We start from the raw sequence: 22,634 nt of genomic DNA, 5'->3' as shown, positions 1-22,634 counted from the left end.
TGCTTGGCCTGGGTTCAGATGTGGGGAAATTAAATGCAGATTTATATGCTGCTCATGTTGTCCTGATTCATCATACTCTTTAAAACAAAACCTGTAGCTATGTAACCCGTGTTACATAGATGGGGAAGAAATGGAGGCAGTGAGAGATTTTACTTTCTTGGGCTCCATGATCAGTGCAGATGGTGACAGCAGTCACGAAATTAAAAGACGCCTGCTCCTTGGGAGAAAGGCGATGGCAAACCTAGACAACATCTTAAAAAGCAGAGATATCACCTTGCCAACAAAGGTCCGTATAGTAAAAGCCATGGTCTTCCCAGTAGTGATGTATGGAAGTGAGAGCTGGACCATAAAGAAGGCTGATCGCCGAAGAATTGATGCTTTTGAATTATGGTGCTGGAGGAGACTCTTGAGAGTCCCATGGACTGCAAGAAGATCAAACCTCTCCATTCTGAAGGAAATCAGCCCTGAGCGCTCACTGGAAGGACAGATCGTGAAGCTGAGGCTCCAATACTTTGGCCACCTCATGAGAAGAGAAGACTCCCTGGAAAAGACCCTGATGTTGGGAAAGATGGAGGGCACAAGGAGAAGGGGACGACAGAGAATGAGATGGTTGGATGGTGTTCTTGAAGCTACTAGCATGAGTTTGATCAAACTGCGGGAGGCAGTGGAGGACAGAAGTGCCTGGCGTGCTCTGGTCCATGGGGTCACGAAGAGTCGGACACGACTAAACGACTAAACAACAACAACAACAACAATGTAACCCGTGTACGGCTTCATTAGATCTGCTTCTTGGAGGAGATTCAAGGCTTTCAAGCTTGTATGCAGACTGGGAAGGGAATCCAGAGAATGATTCCACGGTGTTTGAAGCTGTTTTGATAAAGAGCTACAGGAGGAATAAAGGGCAGCACAGACCCTGCCCTGGAGGAGGAGCTATTATCCTCAACTCCGCTATTATTAGGATGGGGTCTCTCAAATCCATACTCTCAAATGGAACAGACTTGGCATAGGTTTGTGAGTCAGGAGCTCCAGTTCCCATCAGGCTCACCTGCTGAGACTATTCTGCTTTCCTAGCAATCCTGCCTTTGGGGGGGGGGGAGAATAGCAGCTCAAGGCTTTGGCTCAGGGAAGTCTGTTCCTCTTTGGGACTTTCCCTGTTGGAGCTTTAGAAGCCTTCATTGAAGGAAGTTTGAAACCTTGAGCCTACAAAGGGCTTGCTACTTTTTGCAGACTACAGCTTAGGTGCCCAGAGGCCCAGTTGTCAGATAGGAGGTTTTGCTACTCTCTGTAATTGGCAATGTAACAGCTGATTAATATGAGGCATAAGACGGTAGTTGCCAAGGAACCCCTGCTTGCCCACAAGGAAACTAGTGTCAGAATAAGGGGCTCTTCTACAGATGGAACTGAGGGGAAATGTAACTGCTTTAAATACATACATACATACATACATACATACATACATACATACTCAATTCCCCCAGTTCATCACCCACAACTGGCAATTGGCACAAGAAGTTCAGATCAGGACGCTGGCGGAAACCTAGTGCAGGGCAAAGTCCAGGAATCCAGGGCATGCTGCTGTTTAAGTTATTTAGAAAGTGGTGTTTCAGTGAGTTATGCAATGCCAAGTATAATGGATTAAATTCTAAAACTCAGCTTGGCAGGAAGATATTACCCACTTTATAAGGTTCCTGAACTGTTTGTGGATATTAAATAAGTCCTTTCTTACTTCTACTACTTCTACTACTTCTTACTTCTTCTACTAAACATGTGAAACAGCTGAGAGCTGATCCATGTAACATGGGTATAGAAGTAAAGCAGTACAACAAGATAAAAATAATAGAGTGAAACTCAACGGCATGATGACCACAGCATTCACTATGCAAAGCCGATAATCATTTGTCTGCAGTCTCTTGTCAAGATGTCCTGCAGGATTGCAGCTTCCAGCACATGAGTGCTGCTGAGTGTTGCATAAAGTACAACAATTTAACTGAACCAGCATCCCTGCTCACAAAGCTCCCCAGAGAGTGGGGATAACTGATGTGTCCCACTTGCTTCTCAGATGGGGTAGCAGGAAGCTAAATGCGTATCTTTCTTTGTTTTGTCTTTTTGGGTGAAGGGTGAAACAATGTAATCTGGGAGGCAGTTCTAAAAAGTTGTTTTCACTCACATTCTTCAGTGGTTCAGAGAGTGAGGGCTATATGTTTAAAAGTAAGCATAGGCAGAAGTTGTCACCATGCTTTTCCTGCAGTGAGCTGTTAACAAAAATGTGGAGATTTTTGCTTGGAATTTTGAAGAAAGAATTGGAGGATCACCAGAGGAATTTAGAGGGGAGATTTCAGATAGTAAAGCTCCATGTGCCACCACATTTCACTTAAAGAAAAATATCACTGTAAATCTGGAGACTCCAAAATATCTAAGGAACTTTAGGGAAGAGATTGGTGGTTGCTAAGACTCCCCAGCTTGGAATGTTAGGAGAGAAACCTTCCTAAACCTTAGGGTTGCCATGATAGAAACGTAGGTCTGTCTATCCCTATCCCAGCTGGGCTAGAGAAGTAGAGCTGGATGAGACGCATAACCACCAGGTTTAATTTAATTTTGATTTTTTTAGTGGTATCAGCTGCTACTAAAGGAGATAATCAGCTTTTTCCTGAATTGGCTTAAGATGGCACAACAGTCGCTATAAAGACAATTCTGCCAGTGAACACTTTTGCAATATGTGCCATTAAATCTGAGCTCTGGGCACAACTAGAATGACAGCAGTCTCATCTGCTCTTAACAAGGAAGCATTTCAACTCGTAACTGGAGAGTGTGCGCAGCCATTATGGACAAGCAAGACTGTTTACATGCTGCAGAGCACAGAAGGAAAGAAAGCCAACTGCTGTGTAGGTCGAGATGCTACAGAGTTAAGCACATTGCCCCTGGCCACACAGGGAGTTCGCGGCTATGATAGGAGCTCATATATTCCTGGCTCATGGTTCTAATAACTGTTCTGCCACTCCTAAAAATACAGTGGACTGGAACCATTTCATCAGAATTTGATCAACTTTTGAAGTAAAGTGTGATTTCCCCTTCCTCTCACCTTAAAACAGCAACAACAACAACTGGATCAACATTAGAGGTATCTGTTTGCAAACTAATTTTTCTTCAGGGTTTTTTTGTGTGTGTATGCATTCATAAATATCTTGCTTTTAAAAGAAAAATTCAGATTCAATATAAATGCCAAGTTTTAGCCCATAACGTTTTGCATTTTCCCCTATTCCCTGCTTTCTTGGCAATGTTTTTAACCCCTGAAAATAGAGGTTTATTGTGGAAATGCTGACAGCTTGTTAAGCAGAGCATCACATTTGCAACACTATAATTATGTCTCCTTCCAACCAATCCAAAGAAAACATGAATTTCTTGTTCAAACAAATCTTTGAATGGTTTTAGCCCCAGATTTAAATCATTTGGACCAAAAGGACGACCTCATCATGTATTCTAAACCAGCTCTGTAGTGTCGAGATGTGCAAGAAGATAAATGGAGACTGACTTGACTATTTTTGTGTAACTGGAGCCACGTCTCTGTCTACGCTGGAGAAGTAAAAGCCAGATTAGAATCATTATGAATATTCCACATATACTTTAGAAGTGATTGAGAAGCTTCATGTGAAAGCGTGTGGGGTTGTCTTTCTGCTCCCCACCACCTTACTCAAACACATCATCCTACTCCACCCTGTAAATCAAATATTAGTTTAATGTCAATTTATCATGTAGTTCTTTATGAATAAAAATTTCCACCTTGATTATATGTATGCATGTTGCATTTTTTCCTTACAGAAAACTCACTCGTCGGGTTTTCCATGGCCTTGGAGATGGTTATGGCTCAGGGCACGAGGCATTGGACTTGCAGAGTAATTATTATTACAGGGTATGTTTCCTGTGAAAATGTTTTCCTATCCAGAAATATTTCCTGGCGCAAATAAAATGTAAAAATGTAACCTAACGTGTGAGTTACGTTCTGCAAAGACTCCTGGTCACACAAAACAACCCTGAGGGAAGTAATTCTCTTGCCTTTGCATTCTGCATTCCCATTTCCCAATCTCTAAGTGGGGTTAAAAAAAGCAGGGTTCACTCTCTGTTTCTTCAGCATTTGGGTACAAAAGACACGAGAAGAATTTGTGCGCCCGCCCTGTGGAACGACTTCCCTTCAGATGTCCAGAAGATAAAGAAGTACGTAACTTTTAGAAGACATCTGAAGGCAGCCCCGTATCAGGAAGTTTTTAATGTTTTAAGTTTTGTTATGTTTTATTTATGCTGTAGGCTACTCAGAGTGGCTGGGGAAACCCAGACAGATGGGCGGGGTATAAATAAATAAATTATTATTATTATTATTATTATTATTATTATTATTATTATTATTCCATTTTACAGCCCACACCTTCGTTTTTCCAATCCTCTTCTGATGTCAACAGAAAAAAGTGAGGACCTGTTTATTTTAGTCTATGCTTCACACTCTCAGGCATCCAGATAAATAGCACACATGCACACACACACATTTCTTTGTGGGGGGCAGTGGGGGGGGCGTAGCTCAGGAGTAGAGCACCAGACTTGTATGCAGAAGGTTGCTGGCTCAATCTCTGGCATCCTGGAGCGAGTCTGAGGACGTTCTGTGTCTGCGGCCGGCCTGGGGTGGCAGCCCTGACTTGGGTGGTTCAGTATAAGGGAGCTTCCTGTGTCTCCTTTTTAAGGGAATGTCCTATGGAACATTCTTGATGTAACTCAGAATACCATGGCAGATGGCAGCTGATTTTTACAAAAACAAAACAAAACAAAACATGAAAATAGTAAAGTGTGTTCTCCCTCATGGGGAGCACAGGTTGTGGGCGGGGCTGACAAGACACCTCACTGTTCCTAGGCAAATGGTTTGGCCATCCTGTAAGCAGGGGCGGGCTGTTACTGGGGAAATTTAGATGTTGCCAATTAGTGATTGACAGCCCTATTTGTTAAATACAAGGCACGCAGCAATGGACGTCCTCTTTCGCTGCGCGCTTCGGATCACCAGGAGCCCTTGGACCGTGGAGTTATCTTCTCATTGTCTGGTTACATTTCTTTATTTCCCCCTTCTCTTTAATCCTCTCTAGTCCCTTAATTAATTTAATTCCACCCCTTTTCTTTTCCTCTTTGATTTCCCACCCCACCCCTTACCCTGCCCTTTGAGAAGATTCTCCCTGTACCTGTGAGCGCTGCCTGTGCATCCTCCTCCTTGGCTTGCCTTTCCAAATGGGGAGAGAGCCCCCGTTAGGGGCTTTCTTTCATAAAAAAGGTTTCCCTCATTTCTCCTGTTGTTAATTGTGGGGCTAGTCAGGACTGGAATCACTTTCGTTTATAGTATCCCCAAGGGTGATCCCTACCGCTGAACACGCCTCGTTCCTTCCGAATAGGGCTGCTGCAAAGGCTGCACACTGGGGGCCTGTCAGTAGACAGGACTGTGAATACGGGTCATTGGAAGGCTGAGGCTGACAAGGAAGTGTCACCAATGATGTCTGGGCTGATGCCTGTCTGTTATTTCCCTTTTTCATAGGAGCAATTTAGATTGGCGGTTGAGCAGGCCAGAAAGCATGTTAATAAGGCGGTGGAAAATAAATAAAATAAAATAAAGTAAAGTAAATAAATAATAAATAAAATAAATAAATAAATAATAAAAATAAAGCATTGTACACTAGGCTGGCAAGCGCGCTGACGAGTCTGGACTGGGGCGCCATCTCAGTCTTCCTGCCCAAGTGAACATATACTGGGGGTCCAGATGGGGAATGCTTTGGGAGGAGTTCCTTCCTTTGGTGCGGCTGAGTGTGACCTGTGCAGGTCTTCCCGCAGTGCTAGTGGTGCAGCTGGACGAGAATGACTTGCCGTCTTCTTACAGCATAAGTTTGTGTTCCTGCATGCAGGAGGACTTGGATGAGTTGATGGCAGCTCTCCCTGGACTCAACATAATTTAAGGCATTGGTTCAAGGTGGTCTGGAGGGGGGGTCGGAGCACCTGTCCCCTCCAATGCGCAAAGGTAATCCTTTAAAGGAATCCAAGGATTCGCCATGCTTTTGTCGACCCCTTTCGAGGGCTAGGGCCATGCAAGGGTCCCTGGAGCATTTGGGGTGAGCTTGAGTCTGATCCTGGTTCATTGTACTGACGATATGGTGGGGCCCAGTCGTCAGTGCTGCCCGGCTGAGGTCAGGTGCAGATAGTCGGAACCAATGCCTAGACAAACTACCACCAAGCAGGCCAGAAAGCATGTTAATAAGGCGTTGGAAAATAAAATGAATAAAATATAATATAAATAAAATATAAATAAATAAATTAAATAAAATAACAGTGGTTCTGTGATATTGCACCCTGCTATTTCCTTCAAGGTTGTTGCCCTCTTTGGGTGCATCTTTCCCCTATGGGGAACGACACCTGGCTGGATGCGGTTGCTTTGGGATTGAAGGAAGGGTTGCATTTGTGAGTGGTTTGGCGGTGAGCTTCAGTGCTCAGTTGGCGGTTAGGCATTGGTCTGGAATTGGTTGCTGGGGATATGGATTCGGCTGTCCCTGCCCCTCCAAAATGCTGCTGCTGCTGCTGAAGAGTTTTACCATTAAAGGAACCCAGGGGCTCCCCATGCTTTTGTCCAAAACCCCCTGGCAAGGGGCTAGGGCCACACAAGGCCCTGGGAGCATGCTGGGGAGAGGTGAGGCATGGTTCCCAGTCCCGTCTCTCTCCCCAGGTGACTTACCCTTCCTGACTTCGCGGGGGGTGCGAATGTCAGAGCTGTCCCTGTGCGGGGGCGCCATTAGTGCTACCAATGCCTAAGCAACCACTCACATTGCTGTATTTGAATAAAGTTGTGGCCAAAATTATGCCAAAAACCTTTAAAAAAATTAAGTGTCAATTGTGTTTTTCTTGGGGGGGGTGTCTTGGGGACTTCGACATGCAAAACAGCATTTGTAAAAAAAGTAGTAAACCTGATTTTGAAAAATCCACACTTCCTCAGCCCAAAGGTCAGGGGGTGATGGGAGTTGTAGTCCCGCATCTGGAGGGACCTAGGCCGGGGAAGATGGCTGTGAGCTGCTCCATCGCCTTAGAAGCAAAGAGTCACAAATGCTGCTATGTGTGTTGTTTTTAACAAAAGTGCAAAACGGGCGAAAACCATAACGGAGAACAGCTTTTCTCAAACTAGCAAGCCTGATAGGTAGTGGTAGGGTGTTGAGAGACTTAGCCTCTGCTGCCCACCACAATTCTGCGCCAGAAATGAAGTCAAGGTGTCTGATTTTTTTAGCACCTCTGATTTTTCACAACACCCCATCTTTAAATTACAACATCCTATGAAGCCACCCACATCCAGCCTGGTGTCAAAATTGGAGTTGGTTTCTAACTGGGTGGCACTTGCCCCATTCATCCTTCTCCAAGTCTAAGCCCTGAGATCTACGGATGAAGGGCGGTATACAAATTTAATTAATTAATAATCCTAATTATAATCAGGATGTACCAGGAACTATCATGTGCTGCTGACGTTATCTACTTAATTATATCTACTTAGTTTTGCTGTCCAATTTGCTAATAGCAGATGGGCTTTATTAATAACACTCAAAGTTAACATATTACCACCGATAATGTTACCAACAGCCTATTGTACATCACTTAATATTGTATATCACTTAAGCAATATTCTTTCTCTTGGCCAGCATCATTTCACAAGGTAGAGCAGAGCAGTAGTCCAGTTGACTGTGGACACCAAAATTGTCCATTCTGAAATATTTCTTGACTACATACCAATATTCCTCCCTGGAATCTCTGAAAATAAGCAACTACACTAAGTAAACCAAAGCAGCAAATTCTCACAGCGAAGCTGCCAAAGAGCAAGATTTATTTTTGTCTCATGAATTGGTGGTTGTTCAGTCATTTCAATTATAAATTAAAGGGAAGGGCAAAAAGAATAGAAAAAATAAGCATAAGGCAGACAAGAGCAGCATTAATGAAGTCAAACATAGCATTCTGGTGTATTGTCTAATTCTAGTTACATTCTTGCTCAAATAAATCATTTTGGATGTTAGTGGAAATTAGAGCATGGAAAGGCACTATAGCATGATGCATGTAAAACTGAACAGTTGCACAAGTGCAAAACAACTTACAAACCTCAGGTAAATTATGGAGTACCATTAGAATGCAACTCCCTTGTATTGTCAGACCACTCCTCTGGCCTAGCCAGTGTGGTGCAGTGACCTTTCCAGGTGAGATCCCTTTCCCACACCCTTTTTCTTCCTAATGTAACCCTAATGTCTCAACAAATGAAACTGACCTATGGAAAATGTAACTTGAAAAAAGAGACATTGTGCATACCTTTGTAACCCGAGAAAACTTTAATAAAATAGAGAGAGAGAGAGAGAGAGAGGTCCCAAACAAAGGGTGTTACACTGCTAAACAAAAAACAAACATCATGCACCCGAATAAATCATGAAATAATGTCATTTTGTAGTGCAATGCCTCTTTGGGGCTCTGCGTGGAGTCATGTTAAATGAGCTGAAGGCTTTAACTCACTAGGGGAGGCAAGATGATATCCAAAGAAATAAAGAGAAGAGATGGAGAATTATAAAGAAAGGAAGCCCATGAGTCCCCTCAGTCTGATAACTCTGTCCCTCCCCACCTTGCTTCAGGCTCTGCACCTTCCGGGGTTTGAAGGTGGTCTGCATGACTTCCTGTCTCTGGCAACTTCCCTGTAGCTCATGCAAGGCCAGCCAAAGTCCTCTTCCTGGACCATGCAGCTCTGGTGCTGCAACTCTGCTTCCCACTGAGTGCTGCTCCACCAGGAAGAGAGGAAAAGGTGTGCTGATTCTTAAAGGGCCCAACACTTTCCCCCTTCCAGACGTCTTGGGCCACTGTAGCCACATTTCAAGGAACAACAGTGGATGGTGAGAGGTGAGACACTCCCAAACAGTGCTTAGCTCTGCTGTTGTATCCCAGCCATCATGGACTCAAGAGGTGGAAGCAACCAAAACACCATCTAGCTCCATCTCCCTGGTGTGAATTCTTCTCAGGCAGATTGACCCAAGGAGTCCAAACTGCCTGTTGCCAAAAGGAAAGAGTAGCTATGCAACAGAATAAAAACAAGAACAACAACCCCCCCCCAAGCCCTCAACAAAAATGCCAGACGAACCAGCCAAGTTATATGTTGAAGGGGGTGCCACTCATGTGATACCACAGTTCCTGTTTAAAAAAGATGGTTTACTTAATATTTGTACCACCATATTCCCTCTGTGCTGGATCAAAAGGTGAGTGTAAATACTGAGGTTTGGGCTGGAAAATCTATACATTCCGACATCCCCACCCCCTTATTCAGCTCCTAAAGGCACAGCATAAATCTGACCAGCAGTATTTATGTGGCAAAGGGCATGCACAACCTCAATGACCCTCAAGGACTGCCAGTCCAGGTCCTCATTGGAAGCTGACAGTTTCCCATAAGCCACTGCAGCTAAAGCAGCACAACATACACAGAAACACCTTTAGGGAGCAGTATAAGACCATTGTATATCTTGTTGGGGCTGCTTGCATTGTAATAATTTACTTAAACCATGCATTGTTAGTATACATGAATGCAAAGTCAATCAAGGTTTCTAAGGCAACTTGACGCTGCTTGAAAATTTTAGCCATCTTGAAATAAAATAAAATATTCTATGTAAATGCAATAACAATTTCAGTGGGGCGAGTCTGCAGCAGGACTTCGTGCCAAGAGCAATTCTGTTCCCAGCTCAAGGGGCCGTACGCTTTTAATTATCACTGGATTCATCTTTCCTCTCACTATAACAGAACTGTTTCAAGAAATATTTAGAGCAGTTCATTTGCTTTATTAGCATGCCTTGGCATTGTGAATACTCTTGTCTGTACTGCCACCAGCACCGCCTCCTTGTGGAGTCCTCTTGTCTGAACAGTAAGTTGTCAAGATTGGTTTCCCCTCGTGATCACACAGTATGCTATTTTGCAAGAAGCATGATTAGACCGTGAGCCGTTTGCAAATTAAATAAGGTCAAAGTAGCAGGACCCCTAAAGCAAACTCCTGGAAAAGGAACAAAGGAGTCAACAGCAACCAAGGGAATAAAAGGATCCGTCCAAGATGCATGAATCAGGTGGGAATTATCCTCCCTCAGCCATTTCTTCAGCTGTGCTGAATGAGTGAATGACTTTTGAAGTGAATGTCAGAATTAGAGAATGTTTGGTACACCTCTAGTATTGAATCATTAAATGTGTGCATGAAATGCTGAACATAAATCATACCATCAGATGGTGCCAGCTAGCAGGGGCTGAGGGAAATTTTCAAGGAGGGGGCCTGGCCCACTCAGTGTCCCATGGCAACATGTGCATGCCATACACACGTGCTGCATGATGTGCCCATGTCACGTGTGTATGCTGTGTGGTTTGCGCACATGACATGAGCACATCACATGGTGCTGGCTCCATAAATCACAAGCACAAGCCAGTGTACCTGAAGCTCTCTGACATATTGCAGGAGAAGCTCCCTAATCCTTTCCACACCCAACAAAAGATCAAGGCTAAGTAAATTCTTTCATTCTCTGTCATTGTTTGTTCACATATTTCTTTACATTTATAGAAATATTTATAGACCGGTATTTCATAAAAAATGACAAAGCGGTTTACAACAAAAATGCATTAAACCATATAGTAAATGCATGTAAAAAAGTTTTTAAAAGACATCAATGAAACATTGTGGAAAGACACATCCTTCCTTTGCTGCTTAGGGCTGGTGGAATAGAGAAGTTGCCCCCTGAGTAATTCCCGGGGGCACCTTCTGTGCAAAAAGCTGCTCGTGTTTCTTCTGGTGACAGTCCAAACAGAGGTGGCACATCACTGAAAAACTAGAGCAGATGGTTTGCCAGGAAGCTCTTGGGAAGCAGGGATTCTTTAGCTGTGATTCCTTTCTTGCAGGGTTGGACCCTCAGGACCCCTTCCAACTCCACCATCTTATGATGCCGTGATCCAATGTACGGGGGAAATTTAGGAAGATGTCAAAATGGGTGGGAGGTTGTTTTAGGAAGGTGGATATGATAAGATGCCACACCTCTGCCACTGAACACCACCAGCCTTCGCTCTGTGGGAGTCCCAGAGGCCTCTGCAGGGAAAACTGAGGAGCGGGGAGGACTTGGCTGGGCTGCAACTTCTGTGCAACCAAGACAGGCATTTGGAAAGAGTTTGGCTTTCTTTACAGAGCATGGTGGTAAGTTCTTCCTGGTGGAACTGAGGCTTTCCTTTGGAACATTCTCAACAGTAGGCTTTTGCTAAGGATGAAATGCCAAAGCAGACCACAGGGAAGACAATGCCAAACATGAATTAAAGAAAAACCCCATGAATCTGATATATATCCTCTCAGTATAAATGATTTCATATCTAGGAATACTGCAATGGTATGGCGCAACCATGGCTGCCAATTTCACTTTTCTTATCTTTCAGTGGTTGTTTTGTTTTGTGACCCGAGGAAAGCGAATTTGGGGTTACTGCCTCTGATGATGGTGTAACTGTATGGTGGCTGTAACAAAAGAAATGGAAAAGTGCATGGTGCATTAAAATATTCCAATGATATAATAATAATAATAATAATAATAATAATAATAATAATAATAATAATAATATACATTGTTTTGAAGATGTGTTTAAAATGAACTGCTCAGAACCTTCAGCTGCCTAACAATGAACATGTTTTAAACATTTACCTCTTTCTTTAGCCACAGGTGGAATGTTCTCCTGCCTGAAAAATCTGCTTGATATTCACATTGCTTAATGTTAAACAACATGGCATAACTGGTAGGAAGATGTTTGCGTCCTCAAACAAAGGTTGTCTGTATCATGTATGCTGTACACTGTAAGTTGCTTGGGTATTTTCAGTGTTATTAAGTAGATCATGCTACTTCTCAAATCATACATTTAAAGCACATGGCACCCCCCAAAGAATCCTGGGAATTGTAGTTTGTTAAGGGTGCTGGGGATTGTAGCTCTGCACGGGTGAAACTGCAATTCCCCGGATTCTTTGCGGGAAAGTCAAGTGCCCTAAAAGTATGTCCATTGGCACAACAAGGGAAAATGCACTAGAAGCTGCCACCACTTTCTTAACATGACCACACTGGAGGAAACCAAGTAGGAAAGACAGGAATAAAGAAATCGAATTTGGTTAAACACCAGAAATATGAAGTACTTAAGGATGAAGCTAGCAAATCCAGAGGTGCAATATTTAAAAAGAGAAGCAAGAGAGAGAGAGATAAATAAATATGGACAGACACCATTTGGGGAAGAGTCAGGATGGGGCTAACTTCCATGAAAATGTGGTTAGAATTAGAGTATTAAGAATGCAAAGAACATGTCATTGTTCTTTTTATTTCTTTGTTTCACATTTTTACAACATTTTCCAGGGGCCCGTGAACAGCAGGAGATATTCACCAGCCTTACTTGCTGACTAGTACCATAAATCAGACTTACAACTCTCCCCTTCCTCCCACTTTGTCAATGAGGTGGCACACTAGAGAGTTAGAATTCACATCTCATGGAACACAGCGTGTACTTTCCTAATGCAAAATGTACCTGAACAGTCAGTGAGTCGTGCTTTTCTCTGTGTCTGTGTGAACACACACAGCTAATCTTTAACATGTGTTAAACATTGACTATGTTGGCTCACCTACAAATTATAAATTGCTCAGGTATATTTTAAATGTATGAATTAGTGTGGGAAGCAATATTCAGTTTGGAAGGGAAAAAAGATTATAGCTAATGTGCTACACACATACTGAAGCAGGCACGTGTTTCACCTGGCAACCATTCTGAAATCATGGGGCTTGTAGAAGAAGAAGAAGAAGAGTTTGGATTTGATATCCCGCCTTTCACTCCCCTTCAGGAGTCTCAAAGCGGCTAACATTCTCCTTTCCCTTCCTCCCCCACAACAAACCCTCTGTGAGGTGAGTGGGGCTGAGAGACTTCACAGAAGTGTGACTGGCCCAAGGTCAGCCAGCAGCTGCATGTGGAGGAGCGGAGACGCGAACCCGGTTCCCCAGACTACAAGACTACCGCTCTTAACCACTACACCACACTGGCTCTCTCCAAGAACATTCTGAATAATCCTTGCCTCCCTTTTCACCTCTAGGAAATTTCCTTTAAATGGAAATGAAAAAATGAAACAACCCCCTTCCTTCCTTCCTTCCTTCCTTCCTTCCTTCCTTCCTTCCCCGCCTGCCGCTTTCAAGGCTGTGGTGAAGTGGAAAAGCAGCAGCAGAAGTGGTGGCTTCTCCCAACTGGAAGCAGGAAACCTTGTCAGAAAAAAGCAGGCTCCCCTTTCCCCTGTGTGCCCCCCCCCCCGTCAGACGGGCTTTTTAAATGATGGGCTTAATAAACTTCCTTTCCCCCTTTGTTGCTTTTAATTTCTTTCCACTGCTTTTGGGTGACATCTCTACAGGGAAGAGATTACGGAGCTGAAAAGGAGGGGGGAGAATAAGTAAATAATGAACAACAACAACTAAATCTTTTCCTTTTCAATGTAATAGTGAATGTATAGGAAGCTTTAAACTGCAGCAGTATTTTGACACTGTGCATAGAACTCTCCCCCCCCCGCCCCATATTCCTTTGAGGTTCATCTTTCAGACCACAGCTCTGTTCTGCTGCCAACTCGTTGGAAGTGTTTAGTGACTGGAGAACTGTTGCCTGCTCTCTTCAGAACTTCACACTTCATTTTTCCAGGTTCCTGCAAGCAGCAGCAAATATTTCACCATCCTGGTTTGCTGGCTACTACCATTAATCAGACTTAGAAACCCCCTCCAAAAAAATCCAGTCCTGACAGGGCATTAAGCTTTTCTTTTCAGGCTGGATCCAGTAGTAAATGGGGGCTTGTATTCCCCTCCCCTGTAAAACTGCAAAAGGGTTTTTAAGGATTGGCAGCACTTGGATGATACAATGCAAAGTGTGACAGGGTGGAAAAGATTGAAGAAGTCTTAAGCATGAAAAATGTTAGTTCTGACCAATGTTTCACAATGCAATGGGAAGCTGCACTTAATTTCCACAAAGAATATGGTAGGGGCATCATGTGTTTGTCCCAAAGACTCACCCAGTTAGAAAGGTGATTCTTTATGCTAGACTAAAACAAATTGGTCCAATTAAGCACACACAATCCTCTTACCCAAAACCCAATTAAAGGACTTTTATCCTTTAACTTTTATCTGATGGTGGAAGTCAGAGGTCAAACCTTGTCTGCTCCATCTGTATGCAGCAGATGATGATGATGATGATAATTTATTACTTATACCCTGCCCATCTGGCTGGGTTTCCCCAGCCACTCTGAGTGGCTTCCAACAGGAGATTAAAAATGCATTAAAACATCAGTCGTTAAAAAACTTCCCTAAACAGGGCTGCCTTCAGATGTCTTCTAAACATCAGATAGTTGTTTATTTCTTTGACATCTGATGGGAGGGCGTTCCACAGGGTGGGAGCCTACCAAGAAGGCCCTCTGCCTGGTTCCCTGTAACCTCACTGTCCGCAGTGAGGGAACTGCCAGAAGCCCCTCAGAGCTGGACCTCAGTGTCCAGGCTGAACGATGGGGGTGGGGATGCTTCTTCAGGTATACTGGACCGAGGCCATTTAGGGCTTTAAAGGTCATCACCAGCACTTTGAATTGTGCTTGGAAACATACTGGGAGCCAATGTAGATCTTTAAGGACTGGTGTAATATGGTCTCAGCGGCCACTCCCAGTCACCAGTCTGGCTGCCGTGTTCTGGATTAGTTGTAGTTTCTGGGTCATCTTCAAAGGTAGCCCCATGTAGAACACGTTGTAGTAGTCCAAGCGGGAAATAACTAGAACATGCACCACTCTGGCAAGGCAGTCTGCAGGCAGGTAGGGTATCAGCCTGCATACCAGGTGGAGCTGGTAGACAGCTGCCCTGGACACAGAATTAACCTGCGCCTCCATGGACAGCTGTGAGTCCAAAATGACTCCCAGGCTGTGCACCTGCTCCTTCAGGGGCATAGTTACCCCATTCAGGACCAGGGAGTCCCCCACACCCGCCTGCCCCCTGTCCCCTGTCCCCCCAAAACAGTACTTATGTCTTGTCAGGATTCAACCTCAATCTGTTAGCTGCCATCCATCCTCCAACCACCTCCAGACACTCACACAGGACCTTCACCGCCTTCACTGGTTCTGATTTGAAAGAGAGGTAGAGCTGGGTATCATCCGCATACTGGTAAACACCCAGCCCAAACCCCCTGATGATTTCTTCCAGCGGCTTCCTGTAGATGTTGAAAAGCATGGGGGAGAGGACAGAACCCTGAGGCACCCCACAAGTGAGAGCCCAGGGGTCTGAACACTCATCCCCCAACACCACTTTCTGAACACGGCCCAGGAGGAAGGAGCGGAACCGCTGTATAACAGTGCCCCCAGCTCCCAGCTCCTCTAGACAATGGACTTTGTGAGTCTTTTATAAAGCTGTGGTATTACACACGGATAGCTACCTGTCACCACATCTATTTTGGCTTTTGCAATACAGGGTGATCAATAAGTGAAATGCTAGAAAAGAGTTTTGCCATTTCTTCCAGCCACTTTAAAACATTTTTCATCTTTCTTCCATACACAGAAGATACAACAACAAAAATAATTCAGATGAATTTCTAGTTATGATTCTGGGTTGACATCGAGGTGGGGAGTTAATAGTATTTCTACCCAACATTTGAATAGAGATGTTTCTGAGAGTTTATATTAAAAAATCTGGTTTTGTTACTATAATTCCTTGGTGTTTCACTGGTTATACTCTGGAGGTGGGGAGAAGTGGTGTCTGCCTCAGGAATTGGCTTATATCTTATTGTGAAACCTGGCAAATTTCTCTAGTTACCTAGGCAGGACAGGAAGAGGTCATTCTCTGCTATTTAGCATGGCAGGGTAAATAATGCTTCATATTGTGAATTTTGGCTATCAGCACAAAGTGAATGCAAAAGAAGTGTCTAAAGTGTTACTAAATCACTCCACCCCTTGGTTGGTAAACAACACATAGGGCAGTTTGTATTTTGTCACACATTGCTACAAGAGGCTAGTTTAATGAATAGAAGTAACTATAAAAAGCAGCTGCAGTTTCCCTGAGCGTGTTCAGAATACTTTTCACCTCTGATAAAGGCTGTGTTTATTGAAGCACAAGTCTTCCTCCAGAGAATCCTGGGAACTCCTAGAGATGTAATTCCCAGGATACTTTGAGGGCAATTGTGTGCTTTGAACACACACGGTGTGTGCAGCATGGCAGGGAAGGAGCTCTGTGGCAGGGACTGGCACAGTCTTCCCTCAGAGTGGGAGAGGTATGAAAGCTAGTGGCTTTTATGGTAGTGTGGTGGAGAGAAGCAGCTTGCTTGTTGCAGTCCAGGTGTGCACCATATTCCATTTTCCACCCCATCTTTTGTTTTTCATGAGAGAAGCCTCTTCAGTCAATCATCAACTGGTTCCTGTTCTCTCCATCCCTTCTCTCTTTTAAAAAATAATTATTCAAGTGAGGAGGCAACTGAGCAGCAATATATATGCCCTCATTACAAACAACAGTTGAAAGAAAATGGTAATAAAGAAATTGGGAGGAAAGCATTGTCATAATTTTAGTAGAATTATAGTTATGCAGTAAACAACTACTCCCCCCTCACTGCCTCATTCTCACTAAACATTTAATTAATTAATTTACTTGCAATATTTAGAGACTGCCTGTCACCTGAAGGTCCAAAGGAAACTAATAAAATTAAAACCAAAATTAAACACTAATATTAAAACAAGTTAACATAAATTCCATACAAATAAAACAGCAGCAGCAATAACAACCCAAATGTTCACGACTGTACGTGATAAACCGTTGTTCTCTGCCGTGGAGGCCCCAGCGAGCAGCAAAGGAACTTTTCATTGAGGCAGCCACCTAAAAGTTCACCTAAAAACAAGGGCACCCTTTTGTACTGCCAAGTCTTGGATTCTCCACTCTTCTGAAATAATTTCTCCTCTCCTCAAGGAGAGCAAATTTCAATGGGAGTTAAATGTTTCTGAATTCCTCTTGTTATTCTGTACCCATCCTGCTTGAGTGGGAGAGGAAATTGTGTGCCCTGAGAAGTGTGTACAGAGAACTGCACCCATTATGGACTTGCTTGAGTGAAAGGATAGCACTGAGGTGATGGGAAGTGGCCAAGAGAGAAATCTGGTGGCCTCTTTTTTGCTCCTTGGCATTTAAAGACAACCCAGGTAAGACGCAAGAAGGGTACCACAGACGGCACCCAGGGCAGGTACTGAAGCACTGGAACAAAGGCTGTGGGGATCAAAAACAGAAAACTTGACAGAATATGCATGCATTTAGAAAAATGCAGGGCTTTTCTTTAGAAAGAAATTTCTATGAACTGATTTGAAAGTAGTAACTTTAGCACAACTCCTATTACACCATAAGTATAAATTCTGGAAGCTTCCTGGAACGCATAAACAAATACCTGCATGCCTTGTCTATATTAGACACAGTACAACACATCCCGCCATTCATGCATAAGAACTTCTCCAATTCCTTCCAGAATTCATGCAGCAACATGGTTTCAAAGAACGACAATGGCGTGAAGAATGTACACTTCAGAGAAAACGAAGATGTTGTCCTGTGGGACACTGCCACCCACACAAGACTTTTCACAGATTAATCATCGGATAAACCCAGAAGCAACTTCTACAAAGTCAGCCTAACTGTGTAAGTGCTATGGGGGGGGTGCCCAAGTGGCAGATGGCAAAGTTGATGGAAGAGAGGGAGAAGCTTCAACACAGGGTGCTTGGGGGGGAGCAATAAAAACAACCACTACTGTACACATTCTATTGTGAAAGGAGTTCTGCACAAAGGCAAGGAAAGGCACAGCCTGAAACCATCCTGACTGATGGCGGATGTATATACAGTGAGGTACCATAAATCCTTCCAAGATGTAGCTCAGAATAACACCAATTTCCCAGTCCCAGTCCCAAACCAGAACACTTACTTCCTGGTTTGCAGTGTTTGGGTTCCAAGTTGTTTGAGTACCAAGGCGTTTGAGAACCAAGGTACCACTGTAGTTCTGTTAAATATACTTCAGAGTTCCTTTTAGGAAACTTCTGCTTTGCATTTGTGGAATACACTACACTACACGTGATTAGACAAGCCTTGTCCCCACAAGGTTTTAAGTTAAGGTTACCAGACGTTCCCGGGGACAGTCCACAGATTTACAAATCAGTCCGTATACAAAATCCATTCAAGTTGAAAAGTGTCCCCAGATTCATTGAAAAATATCTGGTAACCTTATTTTAAGTGGTCTTTGAAGACTCATCTCTTCTCTGCAGCCTTATGGGTTGATTTTAATGGAAACTGTGTGGTTATTTTTTCCAGCTTCATTATGTTTCATAATTTTGCTTGTCTGGTGGTTGCTTATGTGCTATATATTTTAAATACTATTTTTAAAATAAACTTTAAATAGTATTTTGGCATTGTATACGGCCGTTGTCGGTTGTGTGCTATGCTTGCCAGTTTGTGAGGATTCTTTTCTAATAGTGGAAGACAGGGGTGTCTGGGGTGTTAGGGGAGGGGGTACATCATGTTCCTTCTTGAGTAGCTTGTCCACCTTTGGTCCCCACCCTGCATTCCATTCTCACTTGTGGATTCTAGAAGCTGTCAGCATGCCACAGCGGCCACACTCTGGAAAATGGCTTTGGCTGTCTAAGCCAGGTGAGGGCAGCCAATGGGTCTCCAACCCTTGGTGGGTTGGGGGCTTCCCCAGCATGCGAAGACAGGCTCTGGCAGATTGAGTGGACAAGACCGATAGAGGGTCCAATGAAGGCAGTTTCTGCCTGTGCTGTAGAGGGAAGTGAGGCACAGATGCGGCTCATCCACCTAGGAAGGTCAACCATCTAAGGAATGGAAACACTGATCCTAAACCCCCACTGCCTTGTGGGATATCTTCGGGAGAAGAAAAGCTATTGAGTAAACCCTACACAAATAGTGGAGTCCCTAAGACAGTTGAATGATGTTTTGTATGCCTCCTTCTGGCAACTCCTGCAGCCAAGCTGGTGCCAAATGTTTTGCTCTGCTTTCCTTTGGACTACATCAGCCAGGCCGAGAAGGGGGTCTTGTTGTTTGGGCAGCTCAGGCTTGCACCCTGGGAAGGTCACTTTGGCTCTGATAATGCAATGGTTTGACTTCAACCCCTGAGGCGCACTCCATTGTCTGTTGGATGCCAACAACAAATGGGAGACAAATTTAGTGAATTCAATTCCATTTGTCTTCCTTTACCACTCACCCAGAATCTGGACACTAGACTTTGTAGGGATGCTGGAAAGCCAGAGGCCATGGAAGCATGAGTGACCAGATGTGATTAAGGACTCTGGGGCTTTTAATAGTTGTCTGCTTCACTAGAGGAGGGTGGAGCTTTTCTCACCTCCACATAAGCTGCACCTAGCAAAATTCCATCTTCTGCATGAAAGTCCACTTCTCCTCTACATAGTCTACATTCAGCATAAGAGAAAACTCTACCAATGGTCCTCGACTAGAATGATGCAAACGTTAGGTTAACAATAGTTTAAGTCCTAGGTTTTCAATCAGTGTGCTATGGCACCCTAGGGTGACTTGAATGATGGTCAGAGGCGCCACAAACAGCACTGTCCCCCTTCCTTCCTTCCTTCCTTCCTCCCTCCCTCCCTCCCTCCCTCCCTCCCTCCCTCCCTCCCTCCCCTCTTCTGATTAGAAAAAACCCATGGGTTCCAGCACAAAGCTGGAAACTCTCTACTCAAACAGACAAATGAGATGTGATTCTTTACTTTTTCATGTATGACTGTGCTATGTGATGCTGGTCAGTTTTGAAAGACTGCTGCCTCTCTAGCTCATCACAGCTGCTGGTGGGGGGAACAAGAGGGGAGCCTGTGAGGAGGAGAGGAGAGGAGAGGAGAGGAGAGGAGAGGAGAGGAGAGGAGAGGAGAGAAGCAGACGGTTCATGGAGCCTGTGTGGGTTCTACTCTTGAGTAGGACTTTGCTGGGCAAAGCTCATCTTCATCCTCATCATTATTGGGTTGTAGGTAGTGTTGAGTCTTGCTTGAAATAGGTGGTTAATAGATGGGCAATGAACTGTAATAGTAATAATAATAATAATAATAACATCCAAGAGGAGACCTACTGAAATTGGGGGTCACTAGCCTCCAATGGGTCTTCCCTGAGTAAGATAACCCATTTATATTGGGTTGTAGCCAGTGTTAATCTTACTCAGTCTGGGGCCCATTGAAATTGATGGCTATGACTGACGATGTCATTGATTTCCAGTGAAGTCAGTCGGGGTTTAGAATGTAGCAAGATGGAGCTTCTCAGCAACCTTCAAAACCAATTAAGGAAGGGGGGTGTTCCGGTGATGCACACGTAGCCCCAAATGGAGCTTCCATGTAAGTGGGTGTTCTTCTGTATCCCACAGTGGAGCCACAGAAACAATGTCATTGGTCAAGGGAGTCATGGACTCAAAAAGGCTGAGAGCCCTTTGCAAGTAAAAAAGTGTTTTAGTCTCAATATGGTTTCCCCAAGTACATGGCAATTAAGGTTGCCAACTAGGCAACATTTTATTGGTCTAACCTGCAATACTGTGATCTGTTATGCTGGCTAAAGAAACTGGAAAACTCCAGGTTCTGCCAAGCTCTGCCCATAATCTGTCTGGCTCCGACCCTCACCTGCCATAACCTGTATTGGCTCCACTGCGCGCCTGTCAGGATCTGACTCTACCTGTTATCTTGACCACTAAGCTAGTTTCTTTTTAAAACAAAAATTAGCAGCCTTGTGCAAGATCTAAAATGTGACCCCAAAGTGGTTTCAATTATCCTTCACAAGACACTGCTTTCTCATTATTATAGGAGCTGCTTCAAACTCCAGTGCATTCCGTTAGTGAGGATGGTAGAAACCAGATGAGTGCCATTTCCACCTGACTTTGAAATTTTGCAGCAAGAACATGTTGATTCAAAAAGTTCACTTTCAACAGGGTGCAAGGAAAATTCAACAGGTAGACACCCATGAAAAATAAGAAGATCCTCATGAGAGGGCAGACAAGTATCAGAGAAAAGCAAGGCTGGCTTCCCCAGGCAGGCACTTCCACAGAGAAGGCCCTCTCCGGAGTCCCTTCGCATGCCTCCTCCTGGCTCACTTTGGCCACACAACATAGTAAAATCCTTCTTCTCCAGGGAAATATGCTTGCTTTGTTGCTTGGGATTGCTTGGAGAACATATTATGGCAAAGCTCTCGCTCCTGTTCTATGCATACTTACCTGAGAGTAAATCATTTTGAATAAAGTGGCTCTTTTTCTGAGTACACATGAATAGGTCTGTGCTCATATTTAAAGAAGTATTTGAACTGACTACCACTGTGCAATTTACATGACAACACTCCATTGAAATCAGTGCATTCCTTTTGTAAATAATTCTGTATATTCATAAATTCTCTGTACACTATGGTTAGTAAAAGAGGAGTGAAATATCATGTAAATTATGTTCAGTTGTAGGGGTAAAGTCAGTTCCTAGCAAATGGAGAATCAATGTGTTGCATGAGAACAGCATAAGTGATGTTCAGGTTTATTGTTGTTGTTTTTTAAATAGAATAAATGCCAAGGGAGGTCTTTTGCAGAGCAGATGGCATGTCTGTGAGGAAGCTACATAATTTAAGAATTCTTTACATGGTATGAAAGTAAAGAGGTCATTTGCTGGATTCACTATCTTTATTGCATAAGCAGGTGAAAGGGAGTAGTAACTATAGTTATGGTCGGATCTCTTTTATTAAGCTGGTGGCACTGTCAATAAGAGATCCACTTTCAGACTCCATTTTGTGATTTCAGTCAACACAAAAATACAACACAAAATACTCCTGGAAGACTATTTCCTCCCTTTTGCTTGTTCTATGTGAACACATTCCTTTTACAGTGCCATCTGCCCATATTCCACACTGTTTCATAGAATGGTAGAATTGGGGGCAGGGACCCAGAGAATCATGTAGTTAACCCCTGCAATGCAGGAATCTCAACTAAAGCACCCATTTCCTTATTCCTTTGCTCCTTGCAAAATTTTCCGTGTCTTCTGACCCTTTTCAAAAGTGCATCTTGTGTGTTCTACAGTAGGCTCTGAAGAAATACTGGTAATTTACCAAATTATAGCTAATTTAGCAAGCATTCATGAAAGACGGGGAGGCAATGTTCACTGATTCCCCCCCCCCCAGTTCTCTGCACCACTTCACAAGCTTCTCTAGATGGTCCCCCAGCCCCCAGGGCAAATCCAGGGCGGGGGCAGAGAGGTGCAAGAGGCTACAGGGGAAAAGTAAACCATTGGAAATGCCAACCCCTCTTTCCACTGGTGGAAAACTCTTTCCATAAGCAAAACTCTGTTCACAATAGCATTGTGTGACGGCGACAGTGAGCTATGCAAAATTAAATGTATTTTTCAAAGCTTTCTTTTAAAAAGCATTTTCACAGTGTGTTTTTATATGTGTGTAGATTCCACCACAGACACAGACAGACAGATGTGTGTAGGCGTCTCCCTCTGAGACAGAACTTTAAAATCCTTTCCATAGACTTGAATAGGGGTGAGGTTGTTGCTGTTGTTTAGTCATTTAGTCGTGTCC

The 22,634-nt window shown here is 43.7% G+C and overlaps 1 protein-coding gene across 8 annotated transcripts in view; it reads right to left on the bottom strand.

Moving 5' to 3' along the window:
• RUNX2 (RUNX family transcription factor 2) overlaps positions 1 to 22,634 on the bottom strand; it is a gene marked incomplete at its 5' end in the record, with an annotated part of 245,008 nt that overhangs the window by 17,535 nt on the left and 204,839 nt on the right. The gene's annotated exons all lie outside the window — the stretch shown is intronic.

Source organism: Podarcis vaucheri (assembly GCF_965113315.1).
Source record: "Podarcis vaucheri genome assembly, chromosome: 3".
Classification (NCBI taxonomy): Eukaryota; Metazoa; Chordata; class Lepidosauria; order Squamata; family Lacertidae; genus Podarcis; species Podarcis vaucheri.
Note: the sequence above shows the minus strand (reverse complement) of the source record. Positions and strands in the feature narration are given on the sequence as shown.